General features: G+C 44.5%; 1 protein-coding gene and 3 non-coding genes across 4 annotated transcripts in view; 3 read left to right on the forward strand and 1 right to left on the reverse strand.

The window, feature by feature from the left end:
* Positions 1-17,839, forward strand: part of LOC137310548 (zinc finger protein 271-like) — a 342,914-nt gene that overhangs the window by 291,571 nt on the left and 33,504 nt on the right. The gene's annotated exons all lie outside the window — the stretch shown is intronic.
* On the forward strand, positions 3,305-3,376 carry trnaa-ugc (transfer RNA alanine (anticodon UGC)). The gene has a single exon. It is a non-coding gene; the product is annotated as a tRNA-Ala (tRNA).
* Positions 8,755-8,836, forward strand: trnap-cgg (transfer RNA proline (anticodon CGG)). The gene has a single exon. It is a non-coding gene; the product is annotated as a tRNA-Pro (tRNA).
* On the reverse strand, positions 9,859-9,932 carry trnat-agu (transfer RNA threonine (anticodon AGU)). The gene has a single exon. It is a non-coding gene; the product is annotated as a tRNA-Thr (tRNA).

Raw genomic sequence — 17,839 nt, forward strand, 5'->3', positions numbered from 1 at the left:
GTCTCGCATTCACTCTCTCACACTCACTCACATTCACTCTCTCACACTCACATTCACTCTCTCACACTCACTCTCTCACACTCACTCTCTCTCACACTCACTCACATTCACTCTCTCACACTCACTCACATTCACTCTCTCACACTCACATTCACTCTCTCACATTCATTGTCTCGCATTCACTCTCTCACACTCTCTCACACTCACTCACATTCACTCTCTCACACTCACTCTCTCACACACTCACTCACATTCACTCTCTCACACTCACTCACATTCACTCTCTCACACTCACTCTCTCACACTCACTCTCTCACATACTCTCACACTCACTCTCTCACATTCACTCTCTCAACCTTTCACTCATGGTTGAGGGCCACTGAAAGATGATGCGATGGGTTTGGATTTCAGCACAGGGAAGAGGGAGAGTGTGTGGGACGGGGATTTACAGCTTTGAGGCACAAGAGTGGAAAGAATGTTTTGTAGACACTAGAAGTGTCTGTTCTGAATTTCTATCCTGTACTTACAGTGATGACTTTTATAAACTCCTTTACAGGGTATTAGAAGGGGAGGATTTGCAGAGGGAAACTCAAACCAAAGATCACGCCAAGATCTGACAGAGTCACTCGATTCATCAGGACCTGAATATAATCGGCCTTTGAATGTGGAAGGAGAAATGTTTGTCTGTTCTATCTGTGGGAGAAGATTTCAAACATCAGTGTGAGTGGAAAAGCACCGAGACACACACACCCGAGTGAGAGTGTTCCAGTGCACTGACTGTGGAAAGAGCTTTAACCAGTTACACAGCCTGAAAAAACATCACACCATTCACAGCGGGGAGAAACCGTACACGGGTTCTGTGTGTGGACGAGGCTTCAACTGATCGTCCAACCTGGAGAGACACAAGGACACCCGGACCACGGAGAAACCGTGGAAATGTGGGGACTGTGGGAAGGGATTCAATTACCCTTCAGAGCTGGAAACTCATCGACGCAGTCACACTGGGGAGAGGCCGTTCCCCTGCTCAGTGTGTGGGAAGGGATTCACTCGATCATCCACCCTGCTGAAACACCAGCGAGTTCACACTGGGGAGAGGCCGTTCACCTGCTCCGTGTGTGGGAAGGGATTCACTCGATCATCCACCCTGCTGAAACACCAGCGAGTTCACACTGGGGAGAGGCCGTTCACCTGCTCCGTGTGTGGGAAGGGATTCACTCGATCATCCACCCTGCTGACACACCAGCGAGTTCACTCTGATGAGAGACCTTTTAAATGCTCTGACTGTGGGAAGAACTTTAAAAGCAGAAACGAACTGCTGAGACATCAACGCAGTGACACTGGGGAGAGGCCGTTCACCTGCTCCGTGTGCGGGAAGAGATTTACACTGTCATCACAACTTTTGTCACACCAGCGAGTTCACACTGGGGAGAGGCCGCTCACCTGCTCCGTGTGTAAGAAGAGATTCACTCATTCATCCAAACTGCTGACACACCAACTTGTTCAGACTGGGGAGAGACCTTTTTAATGTTCTGACTGCACGAAGAGCTCTAAATGCAGATACAAATTGTGAAGACATCGACACACTCACGTTAGGGAGAGGCCGTTCACCTGCTCCCTGTGTAAGAAGAGATTTACTCGGTCATCACACCTGCTGAGACACCAGCGAGTTCACTCTGATAAGAGACCTCTGAAATGTTCTGACTGTGAGAAGGGATTTAAAACAAATGATCTGAAACACCAACACACTGACACTGGGGAGAGACTGTTCACCTGCTCCGTGTGTGGGAAGGGATTCACGAATTCATCCCACCTTCTGAGACATCAACTTGTTCACACTATTGAGTGACCTTTTAATGCAGTAACTTTGAGAAGAGCTTTAAAAGCAGAAATGAACTGCTGACACATCAACTCACGCACATTGTGGAGAGACTGTTCACCTGCTCCGTGTGTGGGAAGGGATTCACTCAGTCATCACATGTGCTGAGACACCAGCGAGTTCACAAGTGACTGCAGGGGTTGGATTCTGCTGTTAATCACATCCAGGACTGAACTATGGTGTTTAGAGTCAGGAAGAACAACGTGTAAGGATTAACCCATTAACAGATAGAATTTAGTATAATTATAATCAATAGTAGAAGTAGAACAAAATGTATTGTGAATCTATGTATCTATAAATGTAAACTGTACTGTGTATTAATATAGAATGAACCATGTAACGTGTATTCAATAAGAAAGTGCTGGTGGGCCGAGAAGGATGCATGATGGTTATTATAGTCAAGTTTGCAGTTAAAACTAAAAGGATGCTGACAACAGTAAAGTGGGAATGAACAGACCTAAGGGAGGAATGTGCTGTAATAGCATAATGTCTAAAAGACATGTAGATAAAGGGACTGAAGGTTCATTAAATCAAGGTGTCTCTCAGGCATAAAATGCAGTGAGTGGGGGATAGTTACATAATATAAATTGATTATTTCTCCAGTAAAATGCAGTGAGTGGGGGATAGTTAGATAATATAAATTGATTATTTCTCCAGTAAAATGCAGTGAGTGGGGGATAGTTAGATAATATAAATTGATTATTTCTCCAGTAAAATGCAGTGAGTGGGGGATAGTTACATAATATAAATTGATTATTTCTCCAGTAAAATGCAGTGAGCGGAGTGCACACCCACCACGGGTGGCCTCATAAAATGAGGACAATCAGTTCTTCTTTCCTTGGTTAGAGGGTTTTGTGATCTGGGGATTTAGTTCAGTGATCGAGCGCATGTTTTGCATGTGTTGAGGTCCTGGGTTCAACTCTTAGCATCTTCCTAAATAATTTTTCACCAGAATTACCCACGGAAAGTTGAATGACGCTTTTTGAGCTCAGCGAGTTCCAACTTCTGAGGCTCCACAAGCATTAAATTGTCCCGGAGCGGGACTTCATCTCACGGTCCCCTCAACAGCTCAACTCAAAGCAGCCGCCGACTGAGGGGAATGTGTGACGGTGCAATATCGAGCGAGCAGTCCCAGCTCTTGTTCCTGTTTGACGCTCTGTCATTCTTCCATCTCACTTTATGATTCAGAGGTTGGATTTCAGCCTTGTCACTGACCATTAGCGATTGGGTTTTTTATTTCCACAGACTTTTTTTTGGAAAGTTCAAAGTAAAGAGGAGCAGAAACCCCGTGAACTGAAGCAGAGGTTGAACATTGTGAACACGCGGGACCGCTGGGCATCTCGATGTCCTGGAGAGACGGAGCAGAAAGCTCACGGCTTCACTTCTAAAGTGTCTGCTTGTTTATTTCTCAGGTACCTTTTGACCCGTGGGGATGTCGCTCAGTGGAAGAGCGCATGCTTTGCATGTATGAGGTCCCGGGTTCAATCCCCGGTGTCTCCAAACAAGTTAAATTTTGGATTCAACTGTGAGAATATCATCTGAGACTCGCCTCACATTTCCACACAAGGAGAGACAAGAGTTTCTTCACCTCGCGAAAAACCGAACGCTCCGCACAGAATATAATTCAATGGGAGAGCGCCCACGGTGTTTCAATGGCTCCCATCTCATGGTTGAACAGCTTGCCCAGTGATAGATTATTTCCAGTTTCACAGATTGGGGGGAAGCAGCGGACCGGCGTTCCGACCACAAAGAGGGAAGAATAGTCTGGATGTTGGGAGCTTCTTCTTTTCCCAGAGAGGAGTGAGCATCTGGAATGTATTCCCGGCTGGTGCGGTGGGTGCTGACTCTGTCTGGTGCGGTGGGTGCTGACTCTGGTGCGGTGGGTGCTGACTCTCTCTGGTGCGGTGGGTGCTGACTCTGTCTGGTGCGGTGGGTGCTGACCCTCTCTGGTGTGGTGGGTGCTGACTCTCTCTGGTGCGGTGGGTGCTGACCCTCTCTGGTGCGGGGGTGCTGACCCTCTCTGGTGCGGTGGGTGCTGACCCTCTCTGGTGCGGTGGGTGCTGACTCTCTCTGGTGCGGTGGGTGCTGACCCTCTCTGGTGCGGGGGTGCTGACCCTCTCTGGTGCGGTGGGTGCTGACTCTCTCTGGTGCGGTGGGTGCTGACCCTCTCTGGTGCGGTGGGTGCTGACTCTCTCTGGTGCGGTGGGTGCTGACTCTGACTCTCTCTGGTGCGGTGGGTGCTGACTCTGACTCTCTCTGGTGCGGTGGGTGCTGACTCTGACTCTCTCTGGTGCGGTGGGCGCTGACTCTGACTCTCTTTGGTGCGGTAAGTGCTGACTCTCTCCCTGCCTTCTCGAGGGATCTGGACCGGTTCTTGACTGGGGCAGAGATCGCATCATATGGAAGGTGAGTGGTTTTACAGTTAACCGACGCATGGTCAGTGTGATCCACTGGACTCGATTCGATAGCCTGAGGGAGTCGGGGAGGAATTTCCCAGAATTTCCCCTCCTGATTGGCCCTGGATTTTTTTCTGGTTTGTAACCGCTCCCGGGAGATTCCATGTTCCCGGTGGGTGGGGCTGGTGGTGTGTGTAGGAAGTGTCCAGTCACGATGCTCCAGGCATGTGGGGCAGGATTGATGAACGAGCTGGTCTTTTCCTGCCCGTCATGTCCGTCTGCAACCCCAGATCGTCAAGGTGTTTTTCGTGAAGTGATCTTTAAACACAAAACCCTCACCTGGGACAAGTCCTGCGTCTGTCTATAGTGAAATGAGACTCAATGCTGTCTGTGCCTCACCTTGTCCTCCTTTTACATTATTGTATTGTCCGCACACAGTGATATGTTTGGTTAAGATGAAAATACAAATTATCCGCTCTGGGCTCCTCCAGTCTCTCTGTGTTTCTCTCTCTTCCTAAACTGACTGACTGTCGGATAATAGTAACTGGTGTCCTCTCCATCCCGTTCTCAACACCCAGACACGACTAGTTACTGAATAAATTCAACACTCACAGACAGTCCAGTGTCAGACAGTTACAGACGGTTTCTCTCTACCTTTCCTGACAGGACTGGCCAATGATGAATGCCCCGTCAGACCGGCTGATATACAGTAAAAGGGACAGTGACCGTCTCACCAATAGCACCGGAGGTCTGTTCACAGACACAGAATCAGTCTTTCCCTTTCTATCAGTGTGTCTATATTACGCTCAGTCACAGTATCCCGCCTCCTTGTACAGCACTAGGGAGAGAGAAAGACAGACAGACAGAGAGACAAACAGACACAGTATCAGTCTCACACTTCCCATCAGTGTGTCCGTTTCACACTCAGTAACAATATTCCACCTTCATGTACAGCGGTAGAGAGAGATAAAAACAGACAGGCACAGTATCAGAATTACACTTCCTATCAGTGTCTCTGTATCACTCTCAGTAACAGTCTCCCACCTTCATAATCTGTACAAAAGAGAGTGAGAGAAACTGACCTGTAATGTCCCGTTTTCACCCAGTAACAAATTGGAAAATATTCCATTCCAAATGCTATTCCAAGGTGGAGAGACAGAAGATGCAGTCTCATCCCTCACTGATATTATTTCAGAGACAGACACATTATTAATCCCACTCTCAGGGACAGTGTCACACATTTAACCCTCTCTTGCATGTTGTCCCCTCTGCAATCTTGCAGCTCAGGGCCGTTCTGTATTAATCTCAGTGACCGAGAGTTTCACTCCGATTGAAATAAACTGGGACTGTTGCTGCCTGATATTAATCCTACACGGTCCCAGCAAATACACCGACTCCCACTTTCCTCCCCCGTTTCTCCAGGATTGGTTTGAGGAATCCTCCCTCCAGTTTCGGAGTCAAACGTTACTTTATCAGTAAGGGAGCCAAGAATGAACAGAACCCATTGGCTCATTCCACAGCCGCTCACTTTATCTCTGAAAGACTCTTTCCCATCAAAAGAGCCCGAGAGAAACAGCAGGGATGGAAACCTCGAGTTTAATAGTTGGAGATTGTAAAGTCAGTCTGGATTCCAGCGTTAGGCACTGGTGGAATCCCATCTGTTTCCCATTCTGGTGCCTGTTCCTGCACTGCCTGTGGAGCCCATTCCCTCTGACCTTTCCCCCAGACCCACTTCCTTTGCTCAGACAGGCGGGAATGGAGAGATCACGGCCCCTGGGGGAAGGGAGCAAAGAGCAGCCTCGTTACAGCAGCTCATCGCTCCGGGACCGTGTCCGCAGATGGGCTCAGAGATCGGCATTGAGTCCGGGGGAAGGGCAGGGGGAGTCCGGGGGCTGTTTGTAAGAGGCGGAGTGGATCAGGAACTGGTCCCGGAACATGGATTGAGAGGGGGGGAAGGGAGAGGTCATTCTCGGGCTGTGTGTGGACAGGGTGTGTCCAGGGGAAGGGAGAGAGAATGGGAAGAACCTGCTATTAAAACCATTGCTGCTTTCACTCCCCAAACCAGGAGTGAATGGTCCTGGTTTAGTTCCAGTCTCACCCTGTTTATTGTTATTGGACAGTGAAGAGTGGAAACAGAGCCGGACAGTAAGGATGTGGGGAGTTATACAAAGAGCATCTATTGCAGGCATCAGGTGAGAAGTGTGAAGGACACAATTTAAACAGCGGCTGTTTGGTTTCGGTTGAACGGTTCGTCCCATGGGAGAGGGAATTAGAAACCTGACCTGTACAAAGGTCCCTGCCCCATCGGGTAGTCCCATTCATGGATCAGTGCAGGGGTTGGGTTGTGTCTGGATGTCACTAAATTGTTGTAAAATAGCCCAACACATCCGGTGTGCAAAAGCTGAGTGCTGCAGTGGAGTCAGACACTGACACTGTTTGTATCACTGGTTTTCATTTGTGGATATTCAAAATGATCATTAGAGATATTAAACTGATCACTTTTCCATTTTCAACCTCACCGTTTCTTGAGTTACAAGAGATCATTTTTCTTTCCACAGTCGAATCCTTGAATGATCCAGAATGAATGTGATGTTTCCTCCACCCGAGGCACAAGGAGGAGTGCAGCCAGCTCCTTCTCACACACAGGAGGTACATTATCACCCACAGAGCACAGAGACACAGACAGGTCATCAGTTCCACAGTCTCAGACAGCAGAAGTAGTCAGTCCCACACTGATCCCAAGTTCCAGAGACACAATTTCAATCCAACATTCAAACAGAGCGGGTGAGGCAGACACTGTTCCATTTGCCCCGAACTCTGTCCCGCTGACAGGTAGATACAAAAATCCCAGTCCAAAATCACACTCTCAGATTGAAAGGCACTGTGTCAATCTCACAATAGGGCAACATAGCTACGAATTAAATACCAGAGAGAATTCACACACGGTATCCGATTGAAAGGGACAGAATGAATCCCAATAATGTACCCGAGATTCCAATTGAATACTAGCCCAGAACTCTCACACACATGACTTTAATACATGAAATATCCATTCGAAAAGTGAACCATTTGCTACAAATTGCAAACAAATCCAAACCTCACGTACAGTATCGATTGAGAAATACTGAAAGATAGTCAACCTGAGAAACAAATTAGATACCTGTTCAGAATGCACTCGTTGAATGAAATTTAAAGATAGAGTATCAATTCTATTAGTGCAGACTGAGATACACATTATATACCAGTCCAAAAATCTCATACAATATTAGACTGAAAGATACAGTATCAATTCCATTTCTACAGACTGATCTACACATTACAAACCAATTCAAAAATGTCACCTTATCAGTTTGAAAGATTCATTATCATCCACAATAGTACTCACAGAGATGCAGATTTAATAGTGGTCCAAAAAGCACACAAATTATCTGATTAAAACCTCCAACATTAAATCCTAAAGTTCGTCCATATTTACAAATTAAATAAGGAGTAAAACTCTTCAAACATTAAGATATTAAAGCTGAAGTATTGAATGCAATAATGTAATCTGAGAGAATAATTATGTACAGATACAGAATGAAACTCACATTCAGATACAGTACCAGAGACACACAGACACAGAATGAATCCAACACTCACAGATACAGAAGGAATCCCAAACTCACATACAGTACTAGAGACTGACAGACACAGAGTTAATCCCACACTCTCATCAAGTACCAGGGACTGATAGGTACAGTATGAATCCCACACTAACATGCAGTATGAGTAACTGCATATTTAGGATGAATTCAACTCCCACATACAGTACTGGGGACTGTATATAAAGAATGAGTCCCACACTCACATGGAGAAACAGAGACTGACAGATACCGAAAGAATCCCACACTAACACACAGTATGAGAGACTGCCTATAAAGAATGAATCACAAACTCTCACACACACTGCTGACAAGACAGAGAATGAATCCCAAACTCACACACAGTATCAATGAGTGACAGATACAGAATGAATCCCACTCACACACAGTATCAGAAACTGACAGATACAGAATGAATCCCACACTAACATACAGTACCAGAGACTGACAGACACATAATGAATCCCACACTCACACACAGTACCAGAGACTGAGAGACACAGAATGAATCCCACTAAACTATCAGGGAATCAGCACAGACCAGGGATCAGGGCCTTTACCCAGTAAACCATCAGAGAGTCAGCACAGACCAGGGATCAGGGCCTTTACCCAGTAAACTATCAGAGAGTCAGCACAGACCAGGGATCAGGGCCTTTACCCAGTAAACTATCAGGGAATCAGCACAGACCAGGGATCAGGGCCTTTACCCAGTAAACGATCAGAGAATCAGCACAGACCAGGGATCAGGGCCTTTCACCTGTCGGAGAGAACATTGTATCACAGATCGCTTGTGATAAACCTACACATTCTGATTTACAGCCGTGCATAACAGATGTTTGTAGCTGCGATGGCCGAGTGGTTAAGGCGTTGGACTCGGAATCCCCTGGGGATTTCCTGCGTACGTTCGAATCCTCCTCGCAGCGCTACTTCTTAAAGTTATGTTTACTGCTCAAATAACGATGAACTGGAGTTGACGAACCGCATTCCCTCTCTCAGAGAGACTCTCCAGCGCGGCTCATGCTTTTAATTCGGAGCCCAATGGTCTCTTGCAAAATTGCAAGACACGTGAAGGAATCTCTCCCAAGCTCCATCTTAAATTCTGCCCGTTCGCAGAACTTGACATTGATCCTATTTCTTCCTATACTTTGATCCCACCTTGTCTCTGTCTCTTGACTCTCCGTGTTTTTCCCTCATGGACTTCTCAGGCTTCGTTGAACGGCCACGGATGATCGAACCTGGAACACCGGCAGTGAAGGGTAAAGATGGAAAGACTGAGACGGGGGGAGTGGTGAGAGGGTGGATTTGGAATTCCTGAGCGACCGCACTGCGCATTTTCCAGATCTGCTTGGAGCACCAATCCCTTCAATTCATCACTTACAGGGACAATTCGATTCGCGGTTTCTTTTCCCTGAGCTTGGCGAGATCTTAAAAATTGAAAGCGACCAACATCAAAGCGAACCTCGTCACCGACATGCTCACAGATACAGAGCGGCCACACTCTGCTTCAGTGAGGGGGAAACCCAGAGCGGTTTCAAGGTTGAATGTAATTGGAAGCAAAGCTCGTTCAATGAAAGTGCAGGTCATTGAGGTGCCTTTAAAGTCCTGATTGTTTGAACTGAATTTCTTTCAAAAGCGCTTGAGATTCAGGTGGAGTGATTTGGGGACTCCTTTTCCCTCTTCGCAAAACTTTGAACCGCAGATCAAGATCCAAAGTCCAGGGCTAAATTAGTGTTTCTCCAGGGTATGAAACATCGAATCAAGAATTATACCCCGACCTCAACGAGCCCAGAAACAAGAACGTGTCACGGACACATTCCATGAGAGGGCTGTCTGTGTGATGAAAAGGCATTTTTGAAAAGACCTCCTGATCAGTTCCGTGTTGGATCCTGAACAAAACACAGCACTGTGTGCTTCTCAAATTCACTAAACACCACGAATTACACAAAGGCACCGCTGGGAGTTGAACCCAGGATCTCCTGTTTACTAGACAGGTGCTTTAACCAACTAAGCCACGGTACCAATTCATGGTACTGTTTCCCACCTCCTCTCATTAATATCTATCAGCGACACGTCACATTCTGTTGGGGGTTCAGACTGTTTGATCTTTGTCCATTTCACTTGCCAGTTTCCCTGTGAATCCCGATACTGACTGCGTTTCAGGCTGTGTTTATCTTTCTGTGTCCATCAGTGCTTTGATAGACGAATGAATATTTGTGCTTGTGTTTGTTTGTTACTTTAAATAAATTAGGGATGGACAATTCTCGCTCTGACACTGAAGAACTAATTGAGCAAATTTCACAGTGAAGAGTTGTTTATTGTGGTGCTGAAACTAAAAAAAATCGTAAAAGGTGCAACGAGGGAAAACGAGAAAAACTTGTGAGTGAAATTAAGGACAACTTTTAAGGTTTTTACACGTATATTAAGAGAAAGAAGGGTGACTAAGAGTAATGTGGGCCCCTTAAAGACAGATGGAGGTGATATTGTAATTGAAAATCAGGAAATGGCAGACTTGCTAAATACTCACAGAGAAGCATGAGGATAATAAACCAGAGACACGAGGAAAACTGAAAATAAATCAAGGGGATTCAGTGTAAGTAAAATAATGGTAATGGAGAAAATAATTAGACTAAAGATAGACAAATCTCCAGGGCCTGATGTTTACCATCCCAGGGGACGAAGGGGAATAGGTGAGGAAATTGGACATGCTTTAGTCATGATCGTTCAAATCTCTCTTGATTCAGGAATTGTTCCATGGATTGAAAAAATTCAAATGTCATTCCATTAATTCGGAAGGGTAGGAGAGATAAAACAGGAAATTATAGACCGATTCGTCTGACGTCTGTTGTGGGGAAGTTACCAGAATCTGTTATTGGGGAAAGAATGACTGAGCACTTGGATAAACATGAATTGATCAGAGAGAGCCAGCATGGATTTGTAAAGTGTAAGTCAAGTCTAACGAAAATAGTTGAACTTTTTGAAGATGGAACGAACGTGGTAAATAATGGAGTGTCTATGGGGGTTATGTGTGTATTGACTTCCAGAGGCATTCGTTAAGGTTTAACATCAGAGACTGTTCTCATTTCTGTTGACATGTGGAATTCAAAGCAACCCATTGACATTGGGAGGGAGTTGGTTTGGAGGTAGGAGACAGAGAGTAGGGTTAATGGGTATGTACTCAAATTGACAGGATGTGATTAGTGGTGTCCCCCAGGGATCTGTATAAATGAGGCAGATAAAGGAATAGAGAGCGGTATATCCAGGTTTGTTGATGACACCAAGTTAGGAGGCACAGTGAGTAGTGTAGATGGGAGCATAAAGTTGTAAAAGGAAATTGATAGATTCAGTGAGTTGGTAAAACTGTGTCAGATGGAGTTGACATGGAATTACATAGAATGTACATCACAGAAACAGGCAATTCGGCCCAACCAGACTATACCGGTGTTTATGCTGCAGACGAGCCTCCTCCAACCCCTCTTCATCGAACTCGATGAGCAAACACGAATATTCCTTTCTCCTCCATGTGTTTATCTCACTTCACCGTAAATGCATCCATGCGATTCGCCTTAACTACTCCTTGTGGGAGCGAGCTGCACATTCTAACGCCTCTCTGGATAAATATGTTTCTCTTGAATGCCAGATTGGATTTATTGATGACTATTATATTCATGGCCCTAAGTTCTGACGTCCCCACTCCCAAAAGTACAAACACCTTATCTACATCTGACCGATCAAACCCTTGCATAATCTTAAAGTCCTGTATCAGGTCACCCTCAGCCTTCTCTTTTCTCGACAAAAGAGCCCCAGACTGTTCAAACTTTCAATCTGGGGAAGTGTGAGACCATCCACTTTGGCCCTAAGCAAGATAAATCAGAGTATTTTCGAAATGGTGAGAAGCCAGGAACTGTGGGTGAGCAGAGATACTTCGGGAAATCATGACGAGTTGGCAGACAGGTGCAAAAAATAATTAAAATGGCTAATGGAATGTCAGCCTTTATCTCAAGGGAACTGGAATTCAAAAGGGTGGAAGTTATGTTAGAATTCTATAAACTCTGCTAAGGCCACATTTAGAGTATGGCATTCAGTCCTGGGCACCAGACCTCAGGAAGGATATATTGGCCTTGCAGGAGGTGCAGCGCAGAAAGACCAGAATGATACCGGGGCTAAAATGGTAACATTATGAGGGCAAGTTGCGTGGACAAGGTTTGTATTTCCTCGTGTATAGAGGATTAAGTGGTGATGTAATTCAGGTGTTGAAGGTGATTCAATGATCCAATGGTGGGTGTGTGAGTTGGTGCTGAATCGGTCCCCTTCAGTGAAGAGAGGGTCAGCGGGCGCCTGACAGACACGGCTCGGAACGGGACTCGCTTCTCTCCGGCGGCAGCGGCTGGTTTAGAGAGATCTCTCTGTCTGCTGCTGTTACTCCACCTCCCGCACTCTGGGAGAACCGCGGAGGTCGGTCCTCATTTTTCTCTTATGGATCCGGCTCCATCCGTTTACTGTTGACGGGAGTGCGTCTGATACCAAGTCAGTCAGAAGCGGGTGCAAATCACAACATAGGCACAGGCCCAAGGACTGGGGACTGGTTTGATATTGGGTCCTTTTTAAGGGATAGGCTGTAGAATGTTTGTATAATAATAATGATCAGAATTAACTTTGATACAATGAAGTTTTCTTCAGTTATTTCCCATTTCCACCCTCACCAGTTTTATACAGTAACAGGTAACAATGTTTGAGGGATGTGATGTCCAGTGTTGGTGGAATCAGTGTAATTTAACTTAATACATTGAAGAATCTCTTGTCGATCCCAGGCTCTTACCTTAGGTTTCGACCCTCACCGAGTTTAAAATTGGTCACTCACTGATATAAATAAACCAGTAACAATCCCGAATCCTCAGCGGGGATATTTGTTCCGATACTTAATGACGGTCCCAATTTCCACTGAAATTCTCAATCAGCAAATCCCAGAGGCTGTTTCGGGTTTGACAAACTGTGAAACAGATTGTTTTAAAAGCCGGAAAGAGGGAAAAACTGGTGGTTGATATGAAGTGTTATACATTATCTCTTTCTGTTTCAGATTTACAATTTCTCTTTGTGTGTTACTGACAGGAGAGGCTATAACGGAGCCCAGTGACTGGGTAACGAGCTGCACTGAGTCATTGGCCTGTGTTACAGACCGGCTCGTTGGACCTGTTCATTTCGTGAACTCGCTGGTGTCTCAGCACGTGTGATGACTGAGTGAATCCCTTCCCACACACGGAGCAGGTGAACAGTCTCTCCCCACTGTGAGTGCGTCGATGTCTCAGCAGTTCGTTTCTGATTTTAAATCTCTTCCCACAGTCAGAACATTTAAAGGTCTCTCAGTGTGAACTCGCTGGTGTTTCAGCAGGTTGGATGACCGAGTGAATCCCTTCCCACACACTGAGCAGGTGAACGGCCTCTCCGCAGTGTGAGTGCGTTGGTGTGACAGCAGATTACTTTTGCTTTTAAACCTCTTCTCAGTCAGAACATTTAAAAGGTCTCTCATCGGAGTGAACTCGTTGGTGTCTCAGCAGGATGGATGACCGAGTGAATCTCTTCCCACACACGGAGCAGGTGAACGGCCTCTCCCCAGTGTGAACTCGCTGGTGTCTCAGCAGGATGGATGACTGAGTGAATCTCTTCCCACACACGGTGCAGATGAACGGCCTCTCCCCAGTGTGGGTGCGTTGGTGTCTCAGCAGTTCAATTTTGCTGTTAAACCTCTTCTCACAGTCAGAACATTTAAAAGGTCTCTCATTCGTGTGAACTCGCTGGTGTGTCAGGAGGTGAGATGACCGAGTGAATCCCTTCCCACACACAGAGCAGATGAACGGTCTCTCCCCAGTGTGAGTGCGTTGGTGTGTCAGCAGTTCAATTTTGCTTTTAAACCTCTTCTCACAGTCAGAACATTTAAAAGGCCTCTCCCCAGTGTGAACTCGCTGGTGTGTCAGGAGGAGGGATGACCGAGTGAATCCCTTCCCACACACGGAGCAGGTGAACGGGCTCTCCCCAGTGTGAACTCGCTGGTGTGTCAACAGGGTGGATGACTGAGTGAATCCCTTCCCACACTCGGAGCAGGTGAACGGTCTCTCCCCAGTGTGGGTACATTGGTGTGTCTGCAGATTCCTTTTGCATTTAAACCTTTTCTCACAGTCAGAACATTTAAAAGGTCTCTCCCCAGTGTGAACTCGCTGGTGTGTCAACAGGGTGGATGATTGAGTGAATCCCTTCCCACACACAGAGCAGGTGAACGGCCTCTCTGCAGCGTGAGTGCGTTGGTGTGACATCAGATTACTTTTGCTTTTAAACCTCTTCTCACAGTCAGAACATTTAAAAGGTCTCTCATCAGAGTGAACTCGCTGGTGTGTCAGGAGGTGGGATGACCGAGTGAATCCCTTCCCACACACAGAGCAGGAGAACGGCCTCTCCCCAGTGTGACGGCGTCGATGAATTTCCAGCTCTGAAGGGGAAATGAATCCCTTCCCACATTCCCCACATTTCCACGGTTTCTCCGTGGTCTGGGTGTCCTGTGTCTCTCCAGGTTGATGATCAGTTGAAGCCTCGTCCACACACAGAACACGTGTACGGTTTCTCCCCGCTGTGAATGGTGCGATGTTTTTTCAGGCTGTGTAACTGGTTAAAGCTCTTTCCACAGTCAGTGCACTGGAACACTCTCACTCGGGTGTGTGTGTCTCCGTGCTTTTCCACTCACACTGATGTTTGAAATCTTCTCCCACAGACAGAACAGACAAACATTTCTCCTTCCACATTCAAAGGCCGATGATATTCAAGTCCTGATGAATCGAGTGACTCTGTCAGATCTTGACGTGATCTTTGGTTTGAGTTTCCCTCTGTAAATCCTCCCCTGTAAAAGGAGTTTATAAAAGTTATCACTGTAATTACAGGATAGAAATTCAGATCAGATAACTCTACTTTCTATGGAACACTATTTCCTCTCTCATTACTCAAAGCTGTAAATCCCCGTCCCACACAATCTCCCTCCTCCCTGTGCTGAAATCCAAATCCATCGCATCATCTTTCAGTGGCCCTAAACCATAAGTGAAAGGGTGTGAGAGAGTGTGAGTGTGTGAAAGAGTGTGAGAGAGTGTGAGTGTGAGAGAGTGTGAGTGTGAGAGTGTGAGTACAGCAGTGGGCTCGGTGTGGAGAATGAAGTGGGGCAGGTGGAGCATCTTTCAGTGGGGCAGCAGTGATCATAATCTCATTGGGTTCAGAACAGTTATGGAAAAGGACAGGGGACAGTCAAATGTGAAAATTCTTAACTGGAGGAGGGCTAATTCCAGTGAGTTAAAAAGGGATCTTGTCCAGGTGGATTGGAATCAAAAATTGGCAGGCAGAACAGTAATTGAATAGTGGGAGGCCTTCAAGGAGGAGTTGGTTTGGGTACAGAGTAGACAGATTCCCACGAGGAGGAAAGGAACAGCATCCAAAGCTGGAGCTCCCTGGATGACTGAAGATATAGAGATCACCATTGCTCCTTCATTTTCAGACGCTCCCTGACCGATCACCATTTCCCCTTCATTTACAGACGTTCCCTGACTGATCACCATTTCTCCTTCATTTACAGACGTTCCCTGACTGATCACCATTTCTCCTTCATTTACAGACTCTCCCTGACCGATCACCATTTCTCCTTCATTTGCAGACGCCCCCCGACCAATCACCATTTCTCCTTCATTTACAGACGCTCCCTGACCGATCACCATTTCTCCTTCATTTACAGACGCTCCCTGACCGATCACCATTTCTCCTTCATTTGCAGACGCTGCCTGACCGATCACCATTTCTCCTTCATTTACAGACGCCCCCCGACCGATCACCATTTCTCCTTCATTTACAGACGCTCCCTGACCGATCACCATTTCTCCTTCATTTTGCAGACGCTGCCTGACCGATCACCATTTCTCCTTCATTTACAGACGCTCCCTGACCGATCACCATTTCTCCTTCATTTACAGACGCTCCCTGACCGATCACCATTTCTCCTTCATTTACAGACGCTCCCTGACCGATCCCCATTTCAACTTCATTTACAGACGCTCCCTGACCGATCACCATTTCTCCTTCATTTACAGACGCTCCCTGACCGATCACCATTTTTCCTTCATTTACAGACGCTCCCTGACCGATCACCATTTCCCCTTCATTTACAGACGCTCCCTGACCGATCACCATTTCTCCTTCATTTACAGACGCTCCCTGACCGATCCCCATTTCTCCTTCATTTACAGACGCTCCCTGACCGATCCCCATTTCCCCTTCATTTCCCGGCGGGTAGTGAGGGGGGGATAATGTTCACTGTTTTATATTCGGGTCTGGGGCCGCACTCGGGGTTTGTAAAGCCTGAGCCTGGGCCTGAGCCCGGACCCGGGCCCCGGGGTTTATTGAGCCTCTTGCTCCGATCCTCTGACCTGCACCGAACGCGCTCCTCCCGCAGCCTCGACTGGCCGCGCATGCTCAGGACACACTGACCGATCATGAGTCACTACTGCGCCTGCGCACTGGGCTCCACTGATTCGGATAGGGCACAATCTGCACCGCGCTGCATGCTGGGTGATGCAGCCGCCATTGATGATCTTAATATCAGACCGAAAAACAAAGACATTGGAAGCAGATAATTCAAGTGTTTAATTTATTATATAAATAATTCAATCGTTCAATTCATTAAATAATCAATTGTTTAATTTATTACATAAACAATTAGTGTTTAATTTATCATAGAAATAATTCAATAGTTTGATTCATTATATAAATATTCCTTCGTTTAATTTATTACATAAAGAATTCAATATTTAGTTGAATTATTTATATAATAAATTAAACACGAGACTTCTTTATATAATAAAGTCAACAGTTGATTATGTGTAATGAATTAAACCTTTGAATTATTTATATAATAAATTAAACAATTGATTATTTATACAATAAATAATGTTTTGAAATTCTTCATACAATAAATTAAATAATGGATTATTAATATGATTAAATAAACACTTGAATCTTTGTATGATAAGTTAAACCTGTGAATTAATTATATAATTTAAACACTTGACCTCTTTATATAATAAACTAAACAATTGGTTATTTATATAATAAATTAAACAATTGTTTTTTTTATATAATAAATGAAACACCTGAATTATTTATATAATAAATTAAACAATTGTTTCTTCACAGAATAAATTTAACACTTGAATTATTTGTATAATAATTTAATCAATTGAATTATTTAGATGCTTAATTTATGAAAATAATTCAATAGTTTAATTTAACAACTGACGTAGTTATGTAAGAAATTAAACAATTGATTATTTATATAATGAATTAAACTATTGAATTATTTATATAATAAATGAAACAGTTGAATTATTTAAATAATAAATTAAACAAATAAACTATTTATGTAATAAATTATACACTTGAATGCTTCATTAATAAATTAAACACTTGTTTATTTGTATAATAAATTCACCAATTGAATTATTTATACAATAAATTAAACGGAACTATTTATATATTAAATTATACACTTGAATTATTATATAATTAAACTACTGAATTATTTATCCAATATATTAATCAATTTAATTATTCATAGAATAAATTAAACAATTCAATAATTTACATAAAAAATTAAACACTTGAATTATTTATAATATATTGAACAATTGAATTATTTACATAATAAATTTAGCTATTGAATTTTTTATACAATAAATTAAACTCTTGGTTATTTATATAATAAATTAATCAATTGAATAATTTAAACTATTGAATTCTCTTTATAATAAATGAAACATTTGAAGTATTCATATAATAAATTAAACACTTGAAAACAATTTAATTATTGATATAACAAAATAAGCAATTCATTACTTATTTAATGAATT

This window comes from Heptranchias perlo, unplaced genomic scaffold, assembly GCF_035084215.1.
Source record: "Heptranchias perlo isolate sHepPer1 unplaced genomic scaffold, sHepPer1.hap1 HAP1_SCAFFOLD_263, whole genome shotgun sequence".
Classification (NCBI taxonomy): Eukaryota; Metazoa; Chordata; class Chondrichthyes; order Hexanchiformes; family Hexanchidae; genus Heptranchias; species Heptranchias perlo.